Source organism: Papio anubis, chromosome 2 (assembly GCF_008728515.1).
Source record: "Papio anubis isolate 15944 chromosome 2, Panubis1.0, whole genome shotgun sequence".
Lineage (NCBI taxonomy): Eukaryota > Metazoa > Chordata > Mammalia > Primates > Cercopithecidae > Papio > Papio anubis.
In genome coordinates, this window is record NC_044977.1 from 139259897 (window position 1) to 139268543 (window position 8647).

General features: G+C 36.2%; 1 pseudogene across 1 annotated transcript; it reads left to right on the forward strand.

Annotated features, from left to right (window-relative positions):
* Positions 1–5950: 5950 nt before the first annotated feature.
* On the forward strand, positions 5951–7465 carry LOC101014011 (annotated as a pseudogene). Its single transcript, XR_160144.4, has one exon. The product of XR_160144.4 is annotated as a 14-3-3 protein theta pseudogene (transcript).
* The last annotated feature ends 1182 nt before the right edge of the window (positions 7466–8647 follow it).

Here is an 8647-nt window from a genome sequence, read left to right on the forward strand (position 1 = left end):
GCCAACCTCATTACTTCTTCCCCAAGAGATGATGTGCAAGTCCGGTCTTTAAAGATGGATGTAATCCGCTGCAAAGATTTCAAGGGAGGTTAATAAAGTTCATGCTGTTACAACTGATTCTAAGTTTATCGATTATATTCATCATCTCCCTCCTCTACCATCCATTCTAGATTTCCTCACTTGTGGCCAGCCCTTTAAATGGTTTGAGTTATTTCCTTGTTGGGGTAAGTTGACCACTCGTCCCAATTTGCAATTGAGATGTTTCTGGGAGGCAAGATTCAGTTTCAAACTTTATTTTGCCTAGACAAGGGAGTTTCTGGAATGCAAGATTTTCAGTGCTAAAAGCAGGCAAAGTCTGAGGCAAATTGGGGTGAGTTAGTCACCCTACTGGGGTCATCCAGATGTTTGACCCCAATGGGTCTGATTTCTTACTTGCCTTGTTATTGTTGGGCCATGTTTGATGTTACTGCCCATGTGTAGTTATCAATGGGCACAGAAGCATCAAATCTGTGTGGTGAATCCTCTGGGTTCTAGACATGTTTCCTCTCTACCCTTAAGGTTGTAACTCATTTGTCTAAAATTGGTTTCTTATTCTGAGGTAGTGTTGTATGGGATATCATGTCAAAAGATCAGGGATTCTGCAGTTCTTTAGATGGCAGTTCTACTGACAGCACTGTGGGCAGGCTGGGAAAACCTATAGTTAGAATATGTAACACCTCTGATGGGAACTAATTGCTGCTCCCTCCAAAATGCAGTAGAAATTCCACCAAGCCATTTGCTGGCATTCCTGAGGAATGGTGTTGTATTAAGTAGTCAGCATTGGTCTTTATTGCCAGTACTTGCACATTCAGCAGTGGCAGCTGCCAAGTCAGCTCTGGTGAGAGAGAGCCTATGATCTTGAGCTCATACATGATTTTTATTCCTACCAAAATAGACACTCTGCTCATAGAGTGTTCATTCCTACCAAAATAGAAGCTTTCTACCCACTGTATAAATATTGAGGTGATCAGGACAGAGGCTGGCCAACATGCAGAGGATGAGTCATTCTAATCCCTTGGTTGTTGAGGATCTCCTCAAAAGTATTATATCTTACAGTGAACATTAATGTGAGTTACCAGTATTTGCATACTTTGTGCTGCCAATTTCAAAAATCCAGACTTAGTTAAAAAGGAATTTTATTTAAGAAGATTATTGTAATACGGAGAGGGGTCTACTGTAATACAGAGACTGTTCTCACCATGAGATCTACCATAAGACTTGTAAAGGTCTTAAGGGTCAGGCACAAAATGCTTTTCTTTTATAAGAAGAGTAAACAGAGCTAGGAAGAATATGGTACAGGGAAGTGAATGAGCAGCCGACCTGATGGAAAAGTTGATCAGCAAATGTTTTTCTCTGTAGTCGGCCAGTTTTTAGAAGGGGGCATATAAAAGGTTGCTTTTGTATTGGATGCTTATTTAATTTCAGGGACAAGTGACAGTTCAGGGACCTGAATGGGGAACTGCTGACTAAAGTTTAGTCAAAACAAGTTAGTGAATGGGACAAACAGTTCAGCTACTCAGTTATTAGGCAAAGAAGGGGAATTTGGAAGGTCTGTGTCTGGCCTTGTCATAGGTAAGTCAAGGGTCTTCTGTGAGTCTTATCCAAGTCAATTGGAAAAGAGTGGTTCTTTGCCGAACTGGAAGGCTACGTGGGAGTTTCTTAACCATCACTGTTTTCCAAGCAGAGTTCAAGTAAAGTGATAGTATCATCAGTTCCCTTTTTATGACAAATAGGAGAGTTAGCATGAAAACTCTAAAGCAAAACAGTGAATGTATACTGCCTTGCTGTATAAAGTAAACTGTGTTATTATACTTCTCTACTCAAGAAATGAAGAATGTGTTGTCAAACAATAGCCAGAGGCTATGCTGATCTGCTCCTGCAAAGATATTACATCTGGTAAAGCAGGTGTAATTGGGCTACATCTGATTAAATTTGTCCATTCCTTTCATAACAACCCCTTTCCTGAAAGGTCCAGAAGCAAATATGAGGGTCTTATCCATAGCTATCTTTCCCAGTTGTAAATTCTAGAACTGGGGAAATAACCACAAGTTGAGTCTACAGACCCATTGAACCCCCATTGAAATAGACTTGAGCCCACTTTCCATCTATTACCAGAAATCTCTAAGTCCTCACTCCAACCAGAGGACTATAATGCCAGTACCAGCCCAGACCCCTGTCTATCATTCATGACATACACATGGTATTTTTTTCTCTGGAGTGTGCCATAACCTTATAAGATCATGGGAAAAGCACCAGCAAGCAAGAGAAATACACTGTGGTATATAAGCTGAATCTGTATATTTCAGTGATTTCTTCCAAGACTCCCTGTATTTCATTGGTTTACTTTATCTATCTCTGTGCTCATACCGAAATGCCTTCATTACTATAGCTTCATTAAAATTTTATCATCTGTTAGAGCAGTCTTCTTTGGAAATGTCTTGGATATTGTTAATCCTTTGCTCTTTCATTTATGTTTCAAAATCAGCTTGTTAAGCTCATGACAAATCCGATTGCATTTTTAAATGAATTTGACTTCTGGAGGGCTATATTTGTGTACGGAAAAGCAGCTTGAGATTACAGGTAGCTACAGACTAGAGATTGTCATGGGAGTGAGGAGTAAAGGAAAATTGAAGACAATATAAAGAATGCATTTCTGATAACTAATATTTTTCCTTACAATGTTTTTACCATTTTATAATAAAGGTAAATCTTCATATACACAGATATTTGAGAACACAAATGATAAAGGGAAAGAATGAGAAGGAAATATAGCTGGAAAATAAAGCTTGAAGGTTGAAGGATTACATTTTAGGTTTCTTTACTGTTGATCTAGGAAAATTTGAAGGTACTTATATATATATGGAAAGAAACAAGTAGAAAGGGTAAATGTAAAAACTGAGAAAGAGAGAAGGTGATTGAAGCAGCAACAGCCCGGTGAATATAGGGTGGAATAAAACTGAGAACATAGATCTCTCCCCTGCCCCGTGTGTGTGTGTGTGAGTGTGTGTGTGTAAGTGTGTGTGTCTATGTATGTGTGTGTATGCAGTAGATTATGCTCAGCAAACAGAATTTCAATAGTTCACAGGATTAAAGAGGAAAAAGATTCCATTAAAAATTAACCCCATAGAGCGCCTTTTTGTGTTATTGCTCTAATGGACTAGAGAGTCCAAAAATATGCCCTCACATTTATAATCAATTGATTTTTTGACAAGGGTGCTAAGACAATTAAGTGGAGAAAGAATTCTCTTTTTTACATGCAATCCTGGGACACTGGATATCCACCTGTGAGAGTTAAGCCGAATCCTGTTCTCACACAGTACATAAAAAGTAACTCCAAGTAGAAGATAGATGTAAATGTAAAAGTAAAGAGCACAAAACTCACAGAAGAAAACACAGGAGTAAATCTTCATGACATTGCTTCACAAAGCCCTCTTAACCCTCCCATGCCACCAAAAGCATAAGAAAAAATTTAAAATATAGATAAGTTGGACTTCATCAAAATTAAAAATATTTGTTTCACTTTCATCAAGACAGTGAAAAGACAATCCCAGAAAATGGGAAGTAAATGAATTATATCTCAATACAGTTGTAAAAAAGAAAGCAAAAAATTTTTAAAACTAGAATCATGGTCTAGGCACTGTGGTACATTTCGCATGGAATCACAGGTCTAGCATGACTAAGTCACAGTTTTACTTAGTCATTCTTTCTTCCACATTACCTCTCCCCATATATATGACCAATGATGAAACAGAAGAAATCATCACTATGTACCCCGTGAATATGTAAAATTAATATTTGTCAATAAAAATAAAAATTTTAAAAGTCTACAAAAGAAGAATAGTGGTTTTTCCAGTAAACTTTTGAAATATTTGTGTAACTCAGAATTTTACTAGGACTGAATGAAAATCCTAAGCACATAATCTTCTTACTTTTCAAGTCAAAATTATCTACATGATTACTGTTTAATGATTTTCATATTCAATCATCCCTCTGTATCCCTGGGTTCTGCATTTGGTGATTCAATCAACTTTGGATGCAAAATATTCTTTAAAGAAAAGAAACAACAAATAGAAACAAAATAATAATTTTAAAATGCAAATTAAAATGTGGCATAATAGCTATTTACATATAATTTACATTATATTCAGTATTATAAGTGATCTAGAGATGACTTAAAGTATACAGGAGAATGTGCATAGGTTTCATGCAAATACTATGCCATTTTATATAAAGAACTTAAACATCCATGGATTTTGGTATCTGCAGAGATATTAAGGGATGACTGCATTGCTGTCAGTTATGAAAATCAAGAATCCCACCCATTAGTTCCTCAAAGAAAAAAACTTGCAGCATATTTCTTAGAACTGCTTTAGATATATCTTAGGTAATTAAGTTAAAGCTTGTAAAATATTGCCTCCAGATGGTAAATTAACTCTTTTTGAAATTAACATTTTAATAAATTACTCATGTTGGGAAAATAAGAATATAGGCTTAAGTAGATTTAAACTTAAACTTTCCCTTCAATTCTTTTACCAAGATTACTAATATTCCCTAAAGAACTATTAATTTTCTAATTTGTTCATTTTTGTTACTTAATATACCAGTGGGAATACTGTATCTTTGGCCGTGTCTAGACATACAGATGGTTTTGATAAATTCATTTGAGAAGAGGTTGAGTTCAGGGAAATGGCCAATTAATTTCTTTAAACTGAACGTATTTTCTTCTAAAGAATTTTACAAAATCATCTTGACTAAATTATTCACCTTTCAACTGGTTATTTTGGCACTATGTAGCCCAGAAAGTTCTTGTTCAAGGATGAGAGTCTGATATTAGTTCCACAGATACTTGACGGAGTCCTGCCTTTTGGGGAATGGAGAAAAGCTTTCTTTTAACTACCATAAGGTGGAATATTACCAAACACACAGTCTATCATTTTCACAAGGAAAATCATATCCAAAAATCTAAGCACCATTTTATTTCTAGAGGAAATAGATGTTGTTGAGGAGGCCACCTAGGATTTATTCTTTGAACTATACACTGGAAAAATCTTTAAATCAGGACAAATAATAATCATGATGACTAAAGGTGCAGCTTTCTTATGTGGCAAAAAGTAATGCTTCCCTTGCTGCTATCAAAAGATGAGATTCAGAAAATAACAAGACTTGCTACGCACCTCTTGAAAGATACAGATACAATTATCTCTTGTTTACTTTATCAGACATATTTCTGGATTATAAATTGAGAAAGAGTATGCATTGCTTACTCATGATCCTAGAACACACTCATGCTTGTTCCTTTACTCATTCACTTATTCAACAAATGTGAGAATAAATATTTGGTGAGCAACTACCATGTGGCAGTTCAAAATTAAATGAACAATTTATAGAAATCTTATATAATTCTCAGAATAATTCTATAACATAAGAAACTGGAGCCCAATAAAATTACATAATTCATGCAAAGTCCCACACTCTCCTTAATGACACAGCCAAGATAGAAACAATTTCCTCTGACTGTAGGACATTTGTTTTCTACTTTGCTAACATTTCTTTAAAGACATTATTTTATTTTAATTACAAAATATTTTATACATTCAGAAAAAAATAAAAACAGCATGTCATCCAAGAACCAAATTTAAGAGAAATTAACACTTCACCATATTTGCTTCAGATCTTTTTTAAAAAAGAAATTGTATGTTATACATGCTACAGATTTAGCTATAACTATTTTCGCTTCCTGATTTCCTAGAAGTATCCACTGTCCTATAAACACTTTATATCATTCCTATGAATGTTATAGTAGCCAGTGCCTATGTATTTATGCATAGTAATATTGTTTTTTGCGTTTAAATGTACATATATTCATGTGACAAATCTGCAACTTCCTTTTGTAAACAATATGCTACATTCGCCTCGCGGCCGCTGAGACATGAAGCTCTCGAGGCTCCTCCCGCTCCGGGTGGGCGCTCTCCCTCGCTCTCCTCGCCCTCTGCCCCGGCCCCGGCCCCGCGCCCGCCATGGAGAAGACTGAGCTGATCCAGAAGGCCAAGCTGGCCCAGCAGGCCGAGCGCTACGACGACATGGCCACCTGCATGAAGGCAGTGACCAAGCAGGGCGCCGAGCTGTCCAAAGAAGAGCGCAACCTGCTCTCCGTGGCCTATAAGAACGTGGTCCCGGGCCGCAGGTCCGCCTGGAGGGTCATCTCGAGCATCCAGCAGAAGACCTACCCCTCCGACAAGAAGTTCCAGCTGATTAAGGACTATCGGGAGAAAGTGGAGTCCGAGCTGAGATCCATCTGCACCACGGTCCTGGAATTGTTGGATAAATATTTAATAGCCAATGCAACTAATTCAGAGAGTAAGGTCTTCTATCTGAAAATGAAGGGTGATTACTTCCGGTACCTTGCTGAAGTTGCATGTGGTGATGATCGAAAACAAACGATACCTAATTCCTGAGGAGCTTACCAAGAGGCATTTGATATAAGCAAGAAAGAGATGCAACCCACACACCCAATCCGCCTGGGGCTCGCTCTTAACGTTTCTGTATTTCACTATGAGATTCTTAATAACCCAGAGCTTGCCTGCATGCTGGTTAAAACGGCTTTTGATGAGGCCATTGTTGAACTTGGTACACTGAATGAAGACTCATACAAAGACAGCACTCTCATCTTGCAGTTGCTGAGAGACAACCTAACACTTTGGACATCAGACAGTGCAGGAGAAGAATGTGATGCGGCAGAAGGGGCTGAAAACTAAATCCATACAGGGTGTCATCCTTCTTTCCTTCAAGAAACCTTTTTACACCTCTCCATTCCTTATTCCACTTGGATTTCCTATAGCAAAGAAACCCATTCATGTGTATGGAATCAACTGTTTATAGTCTTTTCACACTGCAGCTTTGGGAAAACTTCATTCCTTGATTTGTGTTTGTCTTGGCCTTCCTGTTGTGCAGTACTGCTGTAGAATAGTACTAATAGCTTCATTTCATAAAAATATAAGTAACTCCCAAACACTTATGTAGAGGACTAAAAATGTATCTGGTATTTAAGTAATCTGAACCAGTTCTGCAAGTGACTGTGTTTTGTATTACTGTGAAGATAAGAAAATGTAGTTAATTACAATTTAAACAGTGTTCCACATAACTTCTTAATTTCTACATTCCCTCCCTTACTCTTCAGGGATTTCCTTTCAATAAGCAACATTTCCATGCTCTTAATGTATTCCTTTTTAGTAGGAATCCGGAAGTATTAGATTGAATGGAAAAGCACTTGCCATCTCTGGCTAGGGGTCACAAATTGAAATGGCTCCTATATCACATAAGGAGATCTTGTATATCTGTGGCAACAGGGAGTTTCCTTATTCACTCTTTATTTGCTGCTGTTTAAGTTGCCAACCTCCCTTCCCAATAAAAATTCTCTTACACCTCCTACCTTTGTAGTTCTGGTATTCACTTTTCTATGTGATAGAAGGAGCATGTTGCTGCCAGAATACAAGCATTGCTTTTGGCAAATTAAAGTGCATGTCATTTCTTAATATACTAGAAAGGGGAAATAAAGTACACAAGTCCAAGTCTAAACCTTTAGTACTTTTCCATGCAGATTTGTGCACATGTGAGAGGGTGTCCAGTTTGTCTAGCGATTATTATTTAGAGAGTTGGACCACTATTGTGTGTTGCTAATCATTGACTGTAGTCCCAAAAAAGCCTTGTGAAAATGTTATGCCCTATGTAACAGCAGAGTAGCATAAAATAAAATTACATTTTATAAACCAAAAAAAAAAAATATGCTACAAATCTGCAACTTCTGTTTTCATTTGATATTATATCTATCAGGCATCCTTTTGATATATGAATATCTGATTATTTATTCTTTAACCAATACATTTTATTGGCATGCATTTAAAATTTTTCAAATGCCTATATTTTGACCATCAAGTTTTACAACTTATTACAATTTAATTCCAATTTTGTTGAGAGTTTCTTGGTGGCCAATGCATGTTTGTTTTTTAAAAGATTTTGTGCTTGGGAATAATGTGTTCTCTGTTTCATGCACATTTCATGTATGGCTATTATATAAAGCTTATAAATTGTATGGTTCAAATTCTCTATCTTGAAACCAAATTTTTGTCTGCTTAAGCAACTAATTTTTAAAATTATATGAAGTAGTTAAAAATATTTCTCTATGGTTGCATATCTATCCATTTCTATTTATAATTTTTACTGCATGTATATTGTAGTATGTTGCTAGGGTCATATAGCATCAAAATCATTTCTTCCTTTTATCATGTAACGTCCTGTAATCCATAATAATGTACTGAATTTAAAATCTGTTTTTTGTAATCTTTTGTAACATTGTTATTACTATCTTTTATAAACAAGGAATAGCTGAATTTTATAGTTTTAACCAAAGTGAGAATTTGCTTTACCCTGTGATTTCATCTGTTTGTGTTTATGATGGTTCCTTGTAGTAGATGTATTACTCTCATATTATTGTGTGCCATTTAACAATGTTTTTCGTTTTTCATTATTTTTTTCCTCCATTTTATTAGATCGATCAGTATCCTTAATTCTATTTTTATTCCTTAATGTTTTAAAAATATACACACTTCTA